General features: G+C 42.7%; 1 pseudogene; it reads right to left on the bottom strand.

Annotated features, from left to right (window-relative positions):
* Positions 1–21,010: 21,010 nt before the first annotated feature.
* On the bottom strand, positions 21,011–21,214 carry LOC127050391 (uncharacterized; annotated as a pseudogene).
* Between the last annotated feature and the right edge of the window lie 316 nt (positions 21,215–21,530).

Genomic DNA, 21,530 nt, shown 5'->3' on the forward strand with positions numbered 1-21,530 from the left:
TATCACACACAAGTTCCTTCGTAATATATTTCCTGTCTGTCACATTTATTACTGCAGGGTGGGCTGACAGGTTAATTATGTACTTTCAAGAGAACTGATACAGAGGATATTACAGTCTCAAAAGCAAACACTTATAATCATTTTATCTAAAGAGGAGACAGCTTCACCTTGATGAAGGTCTACATTTAGTGAACATTTTAAGGCCGCAGTCACTGCACTCTCAAGGAAGGTAACTATCAGTAGATGCCGTAGTAGTAGAACTACTATAGATACTGAAACACTCCATGGTCCAGAAGATTATAGAGCGGGAGGATGGTTTTGTGATTAAGGCACCATTCGGGGACTCATAAGATCTGGTTTCATTTCCACGTCCACCACAGACTTTCTGTGTGACCTCATGCAAATCACTTTAGCCATGATCTTATAGGTCTGTATAATACTCTCAGCATATGAGCAGTCCTTTTGAAATGCTTAAAGTTAAGCACAACTATATGTATTTGAATGCAGGACTGTGCCTTAATTTCTCCATGTCTGTGTTCCCCATCTGTTTTGTGGGGACAGTGAGCCTTCCTTCCTCCACTTGACTGCCTTGTTTAATAACAGCACAAGTTATTGGGAGCTGGAGTTGTCCTTTACCCTGTGTCTGTACAGTGTCTAGCACAATGGGGCCTTGATCTCAGCCAGGCTCTGTAGGTGCTCCTGTCATACAAAGAACCATTTAAAAATAATAATATCTTGATATATGAGAACTTTAATTAGTGCAAGAACTTCTGTGAATTGCCATGTGCCTCCTCTTCCTTCTGAATCCTATGCCTACCAAGCAATTCCATACTGGCCACTGAAGTCATATAAAATGGTCTGAATCGGCCAACAGCAGAAAATATGTACACTAGTATTAGGAACCTCACATAGAGCTAGGCTAATACTGGAATAAAATATTTATCAAACAGTGGTATTTGATAAATAATATATTCTAGACATAGTAATGGAATACAGCAAAAATGATTTAAATAAACGTCATGACCAAAAACAAACAAAAACAAAACAGCCAAAGCACTGACTAGTAGACTCATTGAATAGGACTCATTGAATAGTATTTGACCATCCCTAGCCATAGTTCAATAGAAAAGATTGATAATGTCAAGAGGAAAAAAATGTTACCACATTGTTTCTTTTCTCACAAAGAGTATCACTTAAGGTATATTGTGAAGGGGCTTTAGCTGTACAATGGATGCTGTTGAGGGTATAATACAATGACAACCAGATCATTAAACTACAAAATAATTTCCACACACCGCAAAATACTGTAATTTTTCTTTCCAAAAAACCCTATTTTATTGCAGCATAAAACATGCCAGTAAGTGGACCAGAGTGATTGTACAGAGATGCTAAGCTCTGCTTATTCAGTGCTAGAGTTTACATGTTCTACATATTAGCCGATTTTACTTGCCTTGTCTTGTTGTTAGAATCACATTCTCAGATGGGGGGACAAATTGTACAGTACTGAAGATATATATATATATATGACAAGGTAACAATACACACACGTCAATATTGAAAGGTAGAACTGAACGATTCAGCATAACTAGGCTCAATTTTCAGCACTGAGCTATTTAATCTAACAAACCTCTGAACTATTTCCAATTCAGCGATCCTGGTTTGAATACAAAATTTTGAAACAAAATATGCTGAACAGAAATGAGAGGTGGAGATGCTCCACTCAATGGTGATTTGCATCACAGTTCCTAAAACTCGATCCCAAGAGCAAAGATCACGTAAGGATGTACACACCACGCTTAATGAGACTGAAAAAGACACAGTCGGGATTGATTCTTTTTAATACATTGTCAGATTACGGCTTCATCTCAAATCTCATGATTTACCAGGGCTACAAATGAGTGATAAGCATTAACCAGGAAAAAAAAATTTCAGGGAATTATAGATTGTATGGTCCTCTCCTCCATAAACAGAATTAAACACATCACTCCCTGCCAGTTAAAACACCATATACTCATTTTCTAACATTTCTTTATCTGCAATGTACAACCAAAAGACAGCAGCACTCTATCCATCATTCATGAGTTATACTGGGTTTATTAATGACATTAGCGCTCTTTTTTTTTTCAAAGTGCTTATGGGAAAAAAAGAATGATACTAAAACTTCTCAGTTCCGTAGAGCCAAAGGGAAGTAGCTGTTACCTGATCCCCCATTCTACATACAGGAGCACAGATTAGCCACAATCTTTCAGAGTTTTCATACCTCCTGGGAGAAGAGATTAGCGCTCACAATGGGTGGGCAATATTCATTCATGTGCAGAGGACCAGCTTCCTATGCACCACTTAATTCCAACTTCACACTTCAAAATATAGCTTCTACCCAGGTGAAATTCAGCCAGTATGAATTGTGGGTTCTTACTGCCTCTCTGAACGTATAAAGCACTAAGCCGGAGAGAGCATAAAGGTCTCCATTTAGCAAAGCATTTGAGCAGTTGCTTAAAGTTAAGCGCATGGTCAAGTGCTTAGCTGAATAGGGATGGATTTACACCCCATGTTTACCTTCTTGACAGACTGTCATCCTAAAAGAGCTGCTGACATATCGCAGAAAACTCTGAAAAGTATTCTACTTAGAGAACTTGGCTGCTGTATATTTTTGGAAGTTCTCTTTCTCCTGAATATTATTACAAGAGTTGATTATTTGAAAATAGGGCCTTTTGTTCCATAGGTGTTCTTTCCCCCTGCTGCTTATTAATCACTTGAAACACTCATCCTGTTGGTGACATCATTCTGATTGATTTGAGGAGATCACAGCTGCCACAGACATGAGATGAAGACTTCATGTGGGGAAAATAAGCTTTCAGAGCTTTCAGGAAAATCTCCCACACAATAAACACAGAAGAAGGAACATACTGACAAAAATGTGCAGATCTCTCTCTAAAAAAAAGAATATTTTTAAATCTTGACATCCAAGTTCAGAAGCTCTTTCAACTGGTATTTATTTTTGGTGGGGAGCCAAATGGAAGGTATATTGGGAAGGCAACTATGTTTTTCCTTTTCATTCCCCCCCTCTTTTTTTTGACAGCAATTTTACTGCTATCTATAGAGTAGATGGATTGCGGTGTAATGATGCTTTGATATTACATTCAGTCTCTTTTTTTTATGGCCAAAATGTTCAAACCTAGATGTTTTGAGTTTGTCACCTACCTAAATGTATAGTATCACAGCCAACATGTGTGCTGATTCTATTCCTCAGCTGCAATAACATCATGTCCCTGTAAAAGGCCGTTTCCTAACTGTAACACTCCCTTTCCTTCTAATGTATGTTTACACAGCAAAGAAAGACCTGTGGCTGGCCCATGCCAGCCAGCTCGGGCTCGTGGGGCTTGGAGTGCGGGGCTGAGTCGTTGCTGTGTAGCCTTCCAGGGTCAGCCTCAATCCTGAGCTCTGGGACCTTTGCTGCCTGCTGGGTCCTAGAGCCTGGGCTTCAGCCTGAACCTGGAATGATCCACAACTATGAAACAGCCCTGCAGCCCAAGCCCCGCAAGCCCAAGCACTGGTAGACTGGTGTGGATTTCAGCTAGCTCTTTAAAACTAAAATCAGACTTCCAATCTTTTTCTGCAACCAGCCCATCTGGCAGTTGCATTAGCTGCCCTGTAGTTTTTTTGAGAATGTAGTTGGGAATTTGGAACAGTTGCCTTAATTTTGCTTGCATGATAAAGGATACAATATAGATGGAAATGCAGGTATGTGTTCTAAGTTTATATCAATGCAATCCCATTTTTTTCTTTGGGTTCTGTGGGTGTAACCGCAAGCAGAATTTGTCTAGTATTTTTTGACTTTAAGTATATTTTATAATATTTAATGATATTATGCCTTATGGTAGATATAGATGACACTTTTCAGACATATGAAGAGGAGGTCCTGACATCAAGGAGTTTAGGGATTGACTAGCAGTGGGAACTGATCTCTAAATTCCCTTAGGTACCCTTACCGCTCCAGGGTCAGTTCTTCAGAGGCACTGAGCCCTGGCATCTCCATTTAGTACCAAAGCGTGTCAGGTGTAGAGAAGCATTCGGGACCAGACCCCAAGTTAGCCAGCTGTGAAAAGAAAATTTGTGATAACAGACTGTAGTGCATTGTGTGGGAAGCCAAGGGAGAAAGATGGCAATAAATCAAAGGAAAGGATATAATGGTGTTGGGAAAGCATTGGTACTTCCAAGGAGCATGTTTGTTTGTTTGTTACTTATTGGGGTAACAGAGGGTGGCTGGCCCGTAACTGAAGTAGGTCCAGCTCTCCTGTGCCAGAGCAAGTGCTCTCAGTTTGGCCAGTAAAGGAGGCAGGGCGGCATCTGGGACTATAAAGGGTTAAAGCGTGTTCCAGTGAAGGGCTGGATATGAGAAGGAACTGACTGAGGGAGAGTGAGCCCAAGAGAGCCAAGGTCAGAGAAGGATGGACGGGACTGAAGGCTGAGAGCAACAGAGGAAGATACCTGCTGGCTCTTGAAACCAGAGAGCTGGGGCATGGTGAGGAATGCCAGAGTTACGCTGGAGAGCTAGGGTATGATGAGGGATCCTGGAGTTTCATTTGGCTTATGGTTGAGACTCATGTGCATGGAGCTTTTTTTTCTGTAATAAATTAACACATCAGGGCCTTTTGCATTAGGAAAGACTGTTTCGACTATGTCTGGTGATTGAGAAAGAGGGAAACTGAGGCAGGCACACTTGTCATGCTGTGGCTTGCCAGAAGAGGACACTCCAGCGGGGTTGCCCTCTGACACGGGGCCTTGCACATCCAATATTTCAGCCCATTGTGCTGGACACTAGCAACATGGAAAGAAGCAGTCTCTGCCCCAAAGGGCTTACACTCTAAGCAGACAAAGAGTCTGAGGGGAAACAGAAGAACAGAGGAGATCAATGGTTGAGCCAAGGAAAGAACTCAGGGCTCATAGCTCCCAGTGAGTGCCCTGTCCCTGAGACCACACTGCCTTCCCTACTGTATATATTGTATGTTAGTTCATGTCTTTTTGCTTGTTGCTTTTTTAAATTCATTTAGTTGAATGTCATGTGCTTGAGTGGGCATAGCTAGTGCAAGTGTGTTTACTCCCACTTACCACAGAAGTAGCGGTCAATATCTGCCTCTAGATGGCTGTGAATGCAAAAATATGGCAAGCTAACCCAAACTTCAGGAATTCACACCGGGGTCTCCGCATGGAGTTTCTACAGGGCTATGGAACCCCACAGAGAAACTCTCATAAAGCTCTGTGGGACTTCAGAGACTTGCAGTGAGGAAATGGAGCTCTTTCTAATGAGTTTTCTAGCTGTCCCTGTGTTTAGGTGTATTGGCTTTCTCTTGAGCATCTTTCCTGTACGCACTGTATCTGAGAGAGGACATTCTGTCTATCAAATTATCATCATTTTGTTCCTCATTCCTTTCTGGTGTTCTCACAGGAGTGGGGCTATGGTAACGAATTTCTTAATAACATTTTGCTGCAGCCTCACTTTGCAGAGATAAAGTTGCAGGCTTGAACTATCTGATGTACAGACAAACTCTTGTAATCTTAGTGAAATGTTGTATTGGGTACGTTGCATGCAGTACACATAGTGTATCTTTTCCTAAGAACATTTAGCTATATAAACTGGGGTAGCTCCATTAACGTTATTTGCTCACTGTCTGCAATTTTCATCAGATGAGTACGTGGCCCATTCTAGCTATAGCTGGATGAATACAGTGCAGTATTTGCAAATTTTCTTTCCAATAACATCGATAAACACACTTTGTAAATATTCATGATCCCTTTTATTTGCTTTTCATGAACATTCATATGTGCGAAATTTTGATCACAGGAATATTTGTAAAATGTGAAATTGTCATGAATACACAAGCAAGTACATAGTCTTGCAAACATGGATACCAGGAGTACTTGCATGGCTCATGGGAAAGCTCGTTTTGGGGTGGGAGTTGGAAAGGGAAGGAGGGAGACTAAAACAGAAATAGGACTGGCTGGAAAACAAGAATTCTATTTTGCAAAAATGATAAGGTTTTAAAATTTGTTTTAATTCCAGTCAACCATCCTGGACCTCAGAAACCTTCCCAACTCAATTGTCATCAAATATGATACATTTACATAAAAAGTCAAAAAATTCCTGACTAGTTCTACAGAGAAACAACCGGCATAACATTCCTGACAAAAAATACAGTAAACTGAGTAACAACTGTGGAGAATGTGATGGGTTGGACCCTGGTTCCTGAGTGCCACCTGATGTACTGGGGTTTCACTGCGCCTGCCTACTTCAGTAGCCTGGGCTCCCTCTCCCTGTTTTGCTGAATCAGGCTCTCTGGCCCCTGGCAGCACACACATACAGGTAGGGATGCACCAGCTGTAGAATCACACAAAGTCTGCAAACAGCTCTCTATTAGAAGACTCAGCTAGAAAATTGCCCAGCACTCAAGTGCAGTTCTCTCCTGCAAAGTACTCCCAAAATAACATTGTCTTGCGCTGTAGCAAAATTTATACAACGTAAGCTCATAAATTTGCCCCCTTCCTCAATTTGAAGGGTGATATGCACAACTGTTTGAACCCCCTTCCCAGATTATAAACTGCACAAACTGGGTTTTATAATAAACAAAAACAAGTTTGTTAACTACAAAAGGCAGAGTTTAAGTGACTATAAGGGATAGCAAACAAAACAAAGCGGATTACTAAGTAAATAAAACAAAACACGCATACTAAGCTTAAGATCTTAAGGAGACTGGTTTCAAGAAGTAATATCTCACCCTAAATGTTCCTTCTGGGCAGGTTGCAGAAATTCTTGAAGGTTAGCTACTCTGCTTGAAGCTCAAACCTTCAGACACCATATTCATAGACCAGATCCCTTTTCCTGTCTGGGCTCAACTCTTAACCCTCTGTGTCTTTGTTTCAGATCTTTCATCCATCCCTGGTGGGGATTCAGTGAAGAGTCAACCTCGATCAACTTATGTCCCAGCCTTAAATAAAATTTAAATAAGGTGGGAACCTTTTGTTTCCCAGTCTTGACCTCTCCCTCCTTTTAGTGGAAAATCACTAGAAGTCCAAGATGGTGTTTAGTACCTGGTGACAGGACCACAGATCACCACAGTGTCACAGATATGTCTCAGGACACCTCTCAGGAAGGAGAAAGATTAGGATCGTCCAAGTATTATTGTTTCTTCCTAATGGCCCATGAAGGCTGATGGCCTGTTGCCTTGTGGGTATCTGCCAATTACATACACAGTTGTAATTGTTACATAGTCAATAATCCTAACTTTAGATACAGAAATGATACATGAATGTACATTGGATAATCACATTCAGTAAATCATAACCTTTCCAATGATATCTCACATGCCTCTTCGTATATAAAATATATCTTAGTTATGCCATATTCATATCAACCATATTTCTCTGAAGAATATGGGGTGTAATGTCCAGGGGCAGCTCTAGGCATTTTGCCACCCCAAGCAAGGCAGGCAGGCTGTCTTCGGCAGCTTCCTGCGGAGGGTCTGCTGGTCCCACGGCTTCGGCGGACCTCCTGCAGGCATGCCTGCGAGAGGTCCACCAAAGCCGTGGGACCAGCAGACCCTCTGCAGGCCAAAGGCAGCCTGCCTGCGCCCTCACGGTGGCTGGCAGAGCACCCCCAGTGGCTTGCCGCCCCAAGCACGTGCTTGGCATGCTGGTGCCTGGAGCCTCCCCTGGTAATATCACAGAGAAAGTAGAATGGGATGTGCAAACATCTACCACCATTGGTACTGACATTCAACATGTGACTGCTCTTCAGGACCAGAGATTCACCTGTTCATCTTTCGGTGTGCCTGGACAGTGACCAGGAAGTGAGAAGGGGGGATGAGAGCTCTGTAACAGATGTGCATTAACAGTGGCATTCACCTTATTCATTGACCACTGCCTACACAGAGAGAGCTGATTGGTATTCAGGCAGTGGCATTTCCTGGGATTAGGGAGGCAAAATAGCATAGTAGGAGCATGAGAATAAGGGGGAGAGAGAGATTGCAGTAGCAGGAGGTGGTGGTGAAGACAGGATGTGCCTGCTGCTTTGATGTCAGCATCATTGGAGAGACCAGAAATGCAGTGGTCATTCTAGAAAAAAAACCTATGGGGTTGCAGGCAGTGTGTGAGCAGGAACTAGGAAAGGACAAGTGTCTGCTTCAGCTGCAGGCCGCCTGGCAGAAGGAGGCTGCACTGGTTTTTGCTGTGAAGAGGTAGATGTCAGTATTTCAGTCCTGGACTTGCTGCTGCACCAAATCTTGCTGCTTCTGCTCCTGTGCTATGCAACACAAGTGATCTCATGAAAGGTCGTCTGAATCATTCTGACTCTGTGCCTATAATGGACAATTAACAATATGCTTGTATCTCTCCTGAAGCTGCTGCTCCACCTCCCATGTACTCTTCTAGTACACAGCACAGTGATGAGATAGGCTCGCCACTGTCTAAGCAATGCACAGACCTGGTCAGGTACATCGCATTAATGACCATGGGGAAAGGTGATGGTGTAATACTAAGTGGAGATCAGAGAATTCAGTCCATTATCCTGGCAGATATATGAAGTGCAGTTGTATATATGTGATCTATACAAAGTAGTTCCACAAATTCCTGGGCACATAAGACACATCATACTGAGGATCAGATTGTCTCTGAATTGTTGTGCTGATGCATGGGAAGGATGAAGGCCATGAAGAGCCTCACTATGTCTTCATATAACACACGGGCCAGGGACACCCCACAACTGCTCCCGCTGAGCACCTTTTTGACCATAAATCACCTCAAATGGAGAAGAGACAGTGTGGAGAGAAGTGGAACCATTTTCATCACAAATCTGCTCTGTAACATACCACGTGGCTATCCAGATCCAATATGAGGAGCAGATTGCAACTTCACAGAGAGATGGTACAAGATGCACAACCCTTTTGGAGATCACATTGAAATCATTATTCAGGAGACACAGTTCTTTCCCATTTCTGGCAGTGCAACTCCACATCACCCTCAAAAGAAGCCACGGACTAAATGTCAGAAAGTCACCACTTAGAAATCTCCAGTCAGAAGACGGGACCCAAGTTAGTTTTTCCACTATTAGGTGCCCAGTCGCATAATAGCAAAGACAAAGTGTCTTCATTCTTTAGAAAATGGCCTTTCCATGTTGACATCAGGAGACAAAATGTAAAAGCTCTAAAAACAAATGTTGGTCTTAATAGATACTTAAAAAAAACAGCAAAGAAGGTTTTGTGATCATCCAGGAAATCAAAAATTCATTCCAAAAATAAATAACCGTCAAAAAGCAGCATTCTCTGCTTCAGTTAGCTACTGCTGTAAAGTCAAATGCAAATTATGTTTCCCTAAAATCCAATCAGTCAAATATAGCTTTTCAGACAACTACAATGGCTTTAATTGAATTGTAATAACAAAAATAAGAAATGTAAGAAAGGGATATAAATCCTGCTAAATCGTGGCAAAGTACTGGAGGTTAGGAGGAAACTTATCCTATAATTGCCAACTGAAAGGCTACTTGCACTTTCTCGTGAAGCAGCTGGTACTGGCCATTCTCAGACACATGGTGCTGATCTAGCTGCATGACTGCTCTGAGCACAGTGAGTGGGTCCTGATTTTCAAGCTGTATTCAGCCCAGGCTTCCAGCTGACAAGTCTTGGGCACTCCACATTTATTAAAAAGACCACACTGGTATCTGCAATTAAAGAAAAGGTATTTAATGACAGAGAAATAATGTACTTTTCAGAAGGCCATCGTTTTGTCACCAATTTGGGCACAGAGCTTCCTACTGACTTCAGTGGGGCACTGTGCATAAAGCTAAGTGGCAGAAATTAGTCATCACCATTTAAAGTAATCATTTACCACTTACTATACAATGGTATGTAAGATGTCATAGTTACCTTCAACTGTAGCCATGATGAAAATGTCTAGAAGATACCAGTGTGTGAGAATTGTTGGAAATATTGATCTCGTTTATTGTCAGTCACGGAATATGCCAAGTTCATTAAAAAAAAGTGTAAATTCTCCTATTGGTGGAAGACTAGGAACAAGAGCCATGCTCTGCTTTTATGCTCCTTGAAACAACCAAGAAAAGTAGAGTATGTGGGGTGCAAAGCAGGGAAGAATTTAGCTTGATAATATTCACCTATCCTAAAAATGTCACAAAAATTTCAGAATGCTCCGGTGAAATCTCAGACAGGATTTCCGTCTCTCATGGAACAATAAAACCCCTAGTAATCAGAAAATGTTAGATTAGATTAGAGTTTCTTGGCTGAAACATGGATGACTTTGTGATGGGTTGGCCCCACTTAAGGTACTGAGGTACCACTGAGCCTGCCTGTTCTGTCAGTCTGGGCCCCCTTTAACCTGTTTTGCTGAGCCAAGCTCTTAAGCTTCCTTTAGCACACACATGGGCAGGGCCACACCCAGCTGCAGAAAGGCACAGACACTGAGATCAGCTCTGGGAAGACTGAGCTCAAGGGACTTGCCCCAGCACTCAGGTGCACACCTCCCTTGGAGTGCAGATCCAAAGGTATAATGTATTGTGCTGAACAGAAAAATTTGCACAGCACAAACTCATAAAAATTCACCCTACCTCAATGTGAAGAAAAATATGCACAACTTCTTGCCTCCCCGGTAGAAATTGCACAAACCGGTTTTAATAATAAACAAAACAAATTTATTAACTATAAAAGGCAGATTTTAAGTGATTATAAGAGATAGCAAACAGAACAAAGCAGATTACTAAGTAAATAAAACAAACATGCAAACTAAGCTTGATTCACCAAAGAAATTGGTAACAAAATGTAATTTCTTACCCTAAATGTTGCTTCAGGCAGATTGCAAAAATACTTGAAAGCCAGCTGCACTGGCCTGCAGCTTGAAACGGCAGGTATTATTACTCACAGGCTAGATAACCTTCCAGCCTGGGCTCAACTCTTCTCTCCAGGTGTTTTCCAGTGTCTCTTTGGATGGGGAGGCAGAGAAACAACATGATAATGTCACTCCCCTGCCTTATATAGCTTTTGTGTGTGGCAGGAACCCATTGTCTTCCAGTGGAAAAACACTGGCATACCAAAGGGGGTCCAGTACCAGGTGACTCAGTCACATGTATCTGCAGAGTTGTAGCAGCCATTACTCACAGGCTGTCTGGAGCGTCCACAGAAAGACTAAACTCTTTCACGGTCCATTATCTCAGTCCATCAGCCCTGTCTGACTTTTTAATTGTTCTACCTGAAGGGCTAGTTGTGGGTGTCACCCAAAGTAGCACATATGAAATACGGATACATGGTCAATATTCCTAACTTTAGATACAGAAATGATACATGCATACAAATTGGATAACCACATTCAGTAAATTATAATCTTTCCAATGATACCTTATATGAGCCATCTTGCATAAAATATATCTTAGTTATGACATATTCATAACAATATTTCTATGAAGAATATCGGGTGTAACATCACAGACGTGCAATAGGCTATTACAGTATAAAGAACTTTTCAGACAGAGTGCAGAAGAAAATAGCGATAAGGTGCAAAAGAAGAAGAGTAGAGAAAAAGCTAATTTCATGAATCTCCTCCTCTAGCATTAGTCAAATAGAAGTTACTGGGCTCATTACTGGGGGAACTGAGTGAAATTCTATGGTCTGGGTTAGACAGAAGGTCAGACTAGATGATCTAATGGTCCCTTTTACCTTTAAATTCTATTACTCTGAATTACTAAATAATCTGCATTTTTGAAAACATCATTGGTTGCAAGAACAAAATATTTAATTTAGTATTTCTAAATACTTCTGATAATGCCATCCAAGAAAAAAAATATTGTAAAATCCCTACATTCAGTGAGTTTTCATCTGAAAACTAGAAATGTAGTGAGTATCTTACTTTAAATGTATTCATCCATAAACAATCTGCATGAGGAACTGATATAGACAGCTGCTTATTCCTCAGCCTAACACTGAAATAAGACAAATATTTTAATAAAGCAAATACAGAAAGTATGCAAATACTGTGAATGAGACAAATACTGAGATAAGGCCAATCCCTCTGCAAATTCTGATGTCAATTATGATTACTAGTGTGTGTCAATAGTTGTAGATCAGGCGAAGAGACAAGAGAAATTTTTACAATTCTGGTTTTGTAATACTTTGTTTTTTCAGCTGAACTGACTTATGTCTAGGACATTATTGAATATTATGGAAGTTTGAGTTCTTGCATGGACATGACAGTTTGGTAAATTGATTCCAATTTTTACTAACTGAAAGCTAGTAGCTAATGGGATAGTAATTTCTGTTCCATATGGGCACATGAATATTTTTCTAATTTTGCTGCATGAATATTATCTTTCTCTTTATATGAACACATTTTATTATAATTATTAATACCGCCCCTGGCTGAAATAAACAAAATATGCTTATCAGAAGGTTAAATGAGAAAAGACAATGAAAATTATACCAATGAATCATAAAGAACTGGGACACACACAATGTTTCCAGCGCATTATCTGCTAAGTGCTGCATATCGAAAAGGAGATGGTGCAGTATGCATTCAGGAGGAATGTTCTGGAGAAGGTACAATACATGGACTCCATTTTCTGAGAACTAGCTTGAGTCTTTGCACCAGAAATTGTCAGTTTAACAACTCAGCAAATAGATATCTTTAAAACCAAGCCGATCCAGAATTCTGGCCTTCTTTTATTTACAGTTCATTTCCATTATTTGATAAGATATATTTAGGTAGGGTTTAAACAACTTCCAGGTGGAAGATGGGAAATGAACAACCCAGGAAGCTATAGCTGCAGGATGGAGGAAGGGAAGTTGAGTAGTTTAACTAATTAAAAAATTTAAACTACAGCATTGGGTCAGTACTAAAGTTTAAATGTAAGGATGAAAAATGGTTTCACTTATAACATTTTGTTTTCACAAGCTTGTAACGTTCTGAAAGACTTATCTTTCTCAATCTTTCTTCTTTAGTCTTCGGCACCTCATATTAAAACACCATAATCAGGGCCAGCTCTAGGTTTTTTGCCACCCCAAGCAAAAAAATATCTAGCTGCCTCCCGTCGCAGCCCTGGGCTCCTCGCCACACCTCCTGCTGCCCCAGCCCTGGGCTCTCCCCTCCACCCCAGCTCTGGGCTCCCTCCTTCCCACCAACCATTGCCTCCACCCACACACCTCCTGCTGCCCCAGCCCTGGGCTCTCCCCCTCACACCTGCACCGTCCTTCCACCGCAGCCCTAGGTCACTGGTAACTCACTCCCAGGGCAAGTCATTCAGCAGGAATTTTAGATGTGCACAGAACACAGACAGGATTGGTTCCCATATGGTTAAAGAACTGCAGTAAAGTGGAACAATTTTCAGCTTTTGTGATTGGAGGCTATCTAGATGCATATTATAAGACTGTCCTCCATCAATGAGGAAAAGTTGAGGTGCCTTTATTATTCTTTTGTTCCACTCTTTCTTTCTATGGGGAATTTGCCAATGCAATATCACCGTCTTCCTTTGAAACAAACAAACAAACAAAAGGCAATGGCTATTGAAAATAGCAATTCCAGTCCCAATAACCAGTGGGAAGCATTTCTTGCTCAATTTTATCCTACTTTTCTACAGCAAGTTACAGTGGATCAGTATATTTGATTTGGGAGAAATGAAGTAACAGCTGCTCAGACTGAGCTTGAGCACTCCTGAAATTTGAGGTGTTCAAATCTGGAAGGCAGGTGCTGGGGGGAGGGGCTGTGGCTCCATGGGGGAGCACGACCGCATGCATGCAGCAGCAGTGTGTCTGGCGCTGCGCAGAGCCAGACACGCTGGTCTGAGTAGCACGGTAAGGGGGCTGGGGGGTTGGAGAAGGGGTAGTAGGTTCCCGGGGGGCAGTCATGGGATGGGGAGCAGGGGGGTTGGATGAGGAGGAGGTTCGGGGGGGCAGTCAAGGGCAGGGAGAAGGGGGGGTTAGATGGGTCAGGGGTTCAAGGGGGCAGTCAGGGACAGGCAGCAGTTGGATAGGCATGGGAGTCCCAGGGGTTTGTCAGGAGACACGTAGGGGGTGGGGTCCTAGGAGGGAGGTTGGGGGGATCTCAGGCGGGGGCAGTTTGGGATAAGGAGAAGGGAGGCTTAGATAGGGGGTGAAGTCCCAAGGGGCAGTTAGAGGCAGGGATCCCAGGAGGAGGCAATCAGGGGACATGGAGCAGGGGGGGTGGATGGGTTGGGCTTTCTGTGGGGGGAAGTCGGAGGGAGTGGATGGTGGCAGGGTTGGGCTACCCTCCCTCCCCATGGAGTGTCCTATTTTTTGAATATTAAAATATGGTATCAATACCCTTCACAGTGCAGCTCTCCATTCACAGCAAGCTGCAGCATGAGGTCTCAGCTACCTCATTCCCTCCCCCTTCCTTTCCTGTTGGTAGTGGCCAAGGGAATGCTGGGAAATGTAGTTCTTTCCCTGCTCCAGAGCTGGATCTATAGTCAGGGAGTTAACCAAGGAACTACAGCTCCCAGGACCCCCTGTGGTTCTCAGCTCCCATGCTGGATCCTTGCCGCCCCTGCAAATGGGATGCCCCAAGCACGTGCTTGCTTTGCTGGTGCATAGAGCCCCTTCCCCCCAGCTGAGTTCACCCCACTTGTGGTAAGCCAACAGGCCACCGATGTCCTTTCCGTGCTGCTCATAAAAAGATATCTGGCCAGCATTATTTGTATTTGCCTTTGGAATGAAGGCAATCATGGAATGATTGCACCACTGCAATATTTTGAACAATATCCGATAGTAGGCTGTATTCTGCAGTGTAGAAAGGATAAGGGTGTGAATAAACATTGGCAAAGTGGTAGTGCAAATATTGGACAAGATAGAGAATGAGTGCCAGGAACCCCATAAGAAAAGGCAGGGTGGCAGGATTCACATCTGAATGCAATGTCAAGAAGTAACAAAATCAAGAGTGCCTTGATTCAGCAAAGCACTTAAGCACATGCTCATTGACTTCAATAATTTTCAGTTGCTTAAGTGCCCTGCTAAATAAACAGGGTATTACTCACATACTTAAAGTTCAGCACATGCTTAAGTGCTTCACTGAATGAAGGTCAAAGAGTTCTCTGAGCCCTTGTTACATAAGATTACCTTTTTTCCCCATGGATTCTTCCCCCAATATTCAAGGGTCAGCACAGGCAGGGTACCTGGCACCATTAAAGCTCACTGTTACAGGTCTTAGACACGTTGGGCAGGTAATCTGATTACAAATTAATCAGGCATCAATTAACTATTCATTCATCCATCTTGTGGAAAATTTTCAAAGACATTTTTAATTGAGTTATATTTAAAACCTGCTTAAAAAAAGAGTAAGGTTTGGAGAGTTTGAAAAGTCATATTCAGCAAAAAAGTAATTCATTCACCCTCTAGTTAATAACCTCTTCTGTGCTTTAATAATTTAAACTAATTATCAATGGGAATGTCTTCTGTGTATACTTCAAGTATTGCTTTTAGTATATTTTCGTTCTTCTTTCATGTAGCATGCCACTTGTCCTCAATATGTCTCCAGTGCCTATTATCACTGCTCCTCTTGTATAATAAACTTCTCATCTATGAGAATGACCTTGACACGGTGTAAAAAAGTTCTTTAAAGGATAGCTCAATTAAAATCTAATACTTCCACTTAGGCTTTTATTTCATTATTATTCATAAGACCATGCAACACTATGTGAGCCACGAGTTCTCATGCAACTTGAATGGTTGTTTCAAAAGGAATCATCATTAAAATAATTTTTATTTCTCTGTATGCCCTGTTGATTTACAGTCACCAGGGAGCTCCCTTTGGACTTGGCAGAGGCCTTTGTTGAACATTTATACTGTCATGGGTAAATGGTTTCAGCCCAGGATTCATTTGGAGCATGTAATTCTAGCTAGAAGATGACTAGAGGTGGTTAGTGGGTAAGTCAGGTATAAATCTACTTACCATATTTGTGGTCTGCCCAGCTTAAATGAGTGTGGAAGAGAGTATAGTCTGGAGGATACAGAAGTGAACTGAGAGTCAAGAGTCTTGAGTTGTGTCTCTGATATTGATTAACCTTGGGCTAGGCAGTTAAGATGAATTCTTGTTTATGCTGTAAATGAGTGTTATAATTGCCTACCTCACAGAGGATTATGGTAATCAATCAATTACTTTTGCAAACTGCTTTTAGAGCCGTTGACAGAAAGCCAGATATATATGAAGTGGAAAGCACTGTTTACCTGAATCCCAAGCTAGTCTTTCAGCAACTATGTATTTGCCTACCCGTGGAAATTCACCTCTCTGAAATAATCTGTTCCTTGGCTTTAAATGTGCACTAGAACTCTAACCACTGAATGCAGAGCCTACCCTAGACCAAATGGCACTCTGGATGAGGAGTGTCTTCAGTGCCCCCACACCTCCTTTTGTTCAACTTTTAATCTTTATTTTTTTATTGCATTTGTAGCCCACTTCATGACTTTGATACATGATTTACGCACTAGGATCTGTACATCTGTATTTAGACATGCCATATATAAACAAATAAAATAATAACTTCCTCTAAGCTTATAGAAACTTTTCAATTTTAAGAATAAATAAAATGAACTAAGTTCAAGATATTGAACTGTGCACCAACACTGGGTGGACCAGTATTAAAGAGTGTTACAATAGGTGACAGCCTAAGAATGTTAATCCTAGTCCTTTGGTTCAAAAGGTTGCTTTTCTTGCCTTTGCCCACACAAACTGAAATTCAGCATCAGAGAGATCCAGAGACTGGCCAAAGGCATTTTCAAGTGATAAAATAGCAAATGATGTCAGTCTCTGGTCAGCCATTGACCATCAAAGATATGTTTTAATGAGCCTGAACTTCAAAAAGCTGCACTCACAACTTGGACTGTGACCAGCAGCATGAGCAGAATCCTTAAAGCTATCCATACATTAGGAAAAGCATCCTTCAACTCTGCATCATGAATGAACTGGAGAACTTGGAGTGGAGAGTGTTTCTCATGTTGCAAAATGTGATGGACGTTGTCCAATTCGACATAGAGGTCTTTTCATTGCCATTCAAACATTCCCCTTGACATGTACAATTGTCCGTGCAAATGTTCAAGAGTGTTTTCCTGTCCACTGGCAGCTTACTAAGGTCATACAAAAACCCGCAGGTCTGTGGATGGTGCTTCATTTATCCAAACCTTTTGTGACTACTCGAGCAGTGTCAATGAATGAGCAAAAAACCCCCCGCTTGGATTTTTCTACTGAGTTTCCCATCACCTCATCTCTGCCCTTGTAACCAGACTGTCTCTTCTTCCAATGAATACGAGTTTCCTTGAAGACAGGGTCAACTCCTAAGTTTTGCACCATTTCTTTGGCAGCAGTGATGGCATCTTCATGTTCACACCATTGTCATAGCCTTGGCTGCAGCAGGCCTGAAGCTTTATTTTATTCTCATTCAAAACATTCATATACCGTTTTGTTTGGCCTTTTCCAATAGAGTTGTCCAGAACATTCTAGGAGGTTAGTGAAACATGAATCCACATAAGGAATACCTGAAACATTTTATTTCAAACATTCTATTTTCCTTTTTGTTTCTAATAACAAAAACAGCACCCCAAGCTCAGCGCCTTCCCAAGACCAGCACCCCAGGTGGTCACGTGGGTCGCCTGCCCCTAAATCTGGCCCTGACTAAATTTTTGCTCTGCCCCATTACAATATATATTTGTCTGTGCTTTATGGGAGTATTTGCTAACTGTTATGACACACACTTCACCTCTATCTTCAGCTTTGAGACTAGTCTTTCTTCCCCGTCCCCTTACTGCTAAGAATTTCACAAAGAAAACACTGACTTCCAGGGAGTGCCAACAGAACTGCATGGCAGGTGATGTGCAGGTGGAAGCTACTACCTTCTTCAGTGATATCACAGCACCAACTAGTAAGTTGGACATTTGATGATCGCTGCTAGGCACCAAGGAAGATAAGACAGGGATGGCTCAGAGTTGTGCTAAGGTGTCTCTCTAGATGTAAATGAGAATAGTTTCATTAACTGTAATACTAACCAAAAGCACGTACTGTTAAAATGACAAATATTTTTCTTAATGTTAGGGGCTGGAGCACTGAAGTCCTTCCCAATGAACAAGGGATTAGAAAAATGACCCTGCATACTTTTCATTTCAGACCAAACTGAAAATGTTTCTCAAATATTTTCATTTTGGTCAAAAAGCCACTTTTGCTTGGGGGAAAAATTATTGCAACTAAAAAAAAAAAGAATGACTAGTAACTTGAATTTTTACAATTTGTTACATTCAGAATTTCTCACAACATCACACTCCTCTTTATACATGCCCATCTGCTCAGATGTAACTGGAAATGGCCAGCAATATAAAGCATTCTGGTTGAGACCCTGCTCCCATTCAAGTAAGTGCAAAAACTTGCATTGACATTAATGGTAAAGGATCAAGCCCTCTATTCTAATCTCCAAAAGCTGCCTGGGTACCTGTAGCATATCCTGCTCTGCCTAGTGGACGAGGTGTGTGACTTTGCACTGGAATTTTGGACCTCAAAAGATAGCAGGTATGATGCTCAGGGCATAATGATTATTGTTCTTGGTTAGTTTAGCAATGTTTACAAAGGTTTGTTTAACTAATTCTTTCCATCAGAGTTGTGACTGGCATTAAAATAAACATTCTACCAAAGATATTTTTGTTCTATGTAGAAGGGGGGAAGAAAGCAGGAGTGATTAATTTATTCCTAATTATATCATTAGCTTGTTATGCAATATGGATTAAAAATATATTGAAGATAATTAATTAGCCTGGTACATAATTTTGAATCAAGTAATTCTTTTATTGATCTTAAGTCTAGTATATCCTGAAAAAACCCTTAACTGTCAGTCCTAGCACTACATAATCCTAGATAATAATGTATAATTAATTGTTATGCTTGTAAACTGATTTTCTCTTACGCTGGACAAATAATTCACTATTTTTAGCATCTTCACCATCCCCTCTGGGACCACAGAAATCCCAGATCCACAGCATCTGAGCCAAAATACAGGGAAGGGGTGAAACGCTAATCAGCTGCACTGTCTTCCAGCTCCTCAGAAGCCCCTCCATAGGCACTGACGCTCTACAGCATCACAGGGGGCAAGTCAGGTAGGAAGGTACAAGGCATGCTGTACCATGGCTGGTCACAGTATCATCCGCAACCTACATATTGCTGACCCAGCCAACATCCTCTTCTGTTATATTCCCTTGCATTGTGCATTTTTCCACATCAAGGGGGGTAGGAGCCAATAGAGAGGTTAGTTCTTATGTTAGCTATAGGAAGATGGGGTAAGCTGTGGGGGGAGTGAGCCAGTGTGAAGTCACAGGGCCTCTGTGAAACTTAGGAGATCTATGAGAAAAGAAGGTTGCCTGGTCAGCTCTATGCATTCTTGGGAGAATGGCCCTAACTGTGCCCTATCTTGTGCCTGAAATATCCCAGCCTGGTCTGTAGAGGACTGTACAGGTGCGCAGACTCACCCGGCGGTGCCCCCTGCTGGTCGTCCAGGGAATTAGCTCATCCAGGCCCTCTGTCAGCCAGTGTCTCGCCCTGCACTTACCCCGTGTCTCTCCCAAACCTTGGATGACCCTTTCTCTGGGTGCTGCCCCCAAGCAGTACCCCCACAGTTTCTGTGGGTCTCCCCACTCAGGCGAACCCCCACCCACTATCCTTGCCTTGCCTCAGTCATAGGCTACTGCCAGTCACCAACTAGCCCCCACTCATTGGGGCAGACAGCAGTATAAGACACTTATCACAGGCAAGGGGGCTTTGGACCTGCTGCCTCTGCCTAAGCCTGGGCTGCCCCTCTGCAACCCTAATACCTGCCTTAGGCCTTCAGTTAGGCCTGCGGTCTGGGCGTTTTCCAGGCTGGAGCTCCCCAGCTCCTCTAGCCTTCCCCCAGCCCTGCTCCACTCTCAGTACACTGCTCAGCTCCCCGGCAGCCAGGCCCTTCTCTCTTTACAGGCAGAGAGAGAGAGTGAGTGTTTGGACTCCTGGTTCACAGCCTCTTATAGGGGCCAGCTGGGCCTGATTGGGGCTTGGCCCTAGCTGTTACCACCTTCCCCAATGAGCCCAGGCTTTGCTCCACAGCCTCAGCCCTCTCCCTGGGCTGGCTTTGACCCTTCCAGGGCCAGAGCAGGTGACCACCCCCCTACAGGACCGACACTGTTAGAGAATGGCTCTGCACATTCCCAGGTAGAGGGAGGCATTGTAGACTCATAGACTTTAAGGTCAGAAGGGACCATTATGATCACTGCTCTACACTGCACTATTCACCCCAGTTCAGTCTCAGATCACTCCTTACTATCAAGGAGGCATGAACTAAGAGAATGTTCCTTTCCAGACACTGTTCTGGGAGGCCTTGTGAGTAGCAACACACAGGTATGGAGCCCCATGCCACAGATCAGCAACAGTGCTAGTAAAACTCGCCCCGCTCTGACTGTCAGGGGGATGAGCAACCAGGTGAAGCTGGGCTTTCCACCTTTACAGAACTCTGGCTGGCTAGTGAGCTGGCAGAAAATCCCACCTTGGCTTCCTGCTGCCAGGTATCCTGTGACTGGGGAAGGAGCCAAGAGGGCTGTTGAGAAAGCACTTGCTGATGCTGGGATATAGCAGGCTGAGACTGAGCTTCATGCTACAGAAGAGACCTAAGGAGCAGCCTACACTTACCTCTGGAGCGATCGATCCAGTGGGGGTCGATTTATCATGTCTAGTGAAGATGTGATAAATTGACCACCGAGCGCTGTCCCGCCAACTCTGGTACTCCACCGGAGCTACAATCATAGAATATCAGGGTTGGAAGGGACCTCAGGAGATCATCTAGTCCAACCCCCTGCTCAAAGCAGGACAAATCCCTAGACAGTGTTGTTTTTCTTAGCTCTTGTTCCCTAAATGACCCCCTCAAGGATTAAACTCACAACCCTGGATTTAGCAGGCCAATGCTCAAACCACTGAGCTATCCTTTCCCCCAAAAAAAATTCCCCCCAGGGGGAGGTGCACCATACCCAGAGATACTGCAATACTAAGTTGATGCATGGAATTGATGGAGCAAGCCCCTAGTTCATCTCCCCATTTCAAAAATCCATTTGATATAAAGTTGTCAGAGAGAACATATCAGATATTAAACTGATAAGAACAGATATAATTTAGATAATATTTTCACCTCAAGGTCCCAGAGACACAGCCAAGGTTTTCATCTTGAGGCCAAAAGACCAAAAACATCAAGACACTTGATCACAGCCTTGGACAGGCCAAGAGACTACTTACACTTGATCTTAGTCAGAAGGCCAAGAAGCACAGGCGAAGTCAACGGGGGAACGTCAGCAGTTGACTTACCGCCGTGAAGACACCGTGATAAGTAGATCTAAGTATGTCAACTTCAGCTACATTATTCACGTAGCTGAAGTTGCGTAACTTAGATTAACCCCCCCCTTTAGCCCCCAGTGTAGACCGGGCCTGAGGGTGTGGCCCCTGTAAGCATGGACTGGACATGAGCATCAGCCAGAGCC

The sequence above is a fragment of the Gopherus flavomarginatus genome, chromosome 4 (genome assembly GCF_025201925.1).
Source record: "Gopherus flavomarginatus isolate rGopFla2 chromosome 4, rGopFla2.mat.asm, whole genome shotgun sequence".
NCBI lineage: Eukaryota > Metazoa > Chordata > Testudines > Testudinidae > Gopherus > Gopherus flavomarginatus.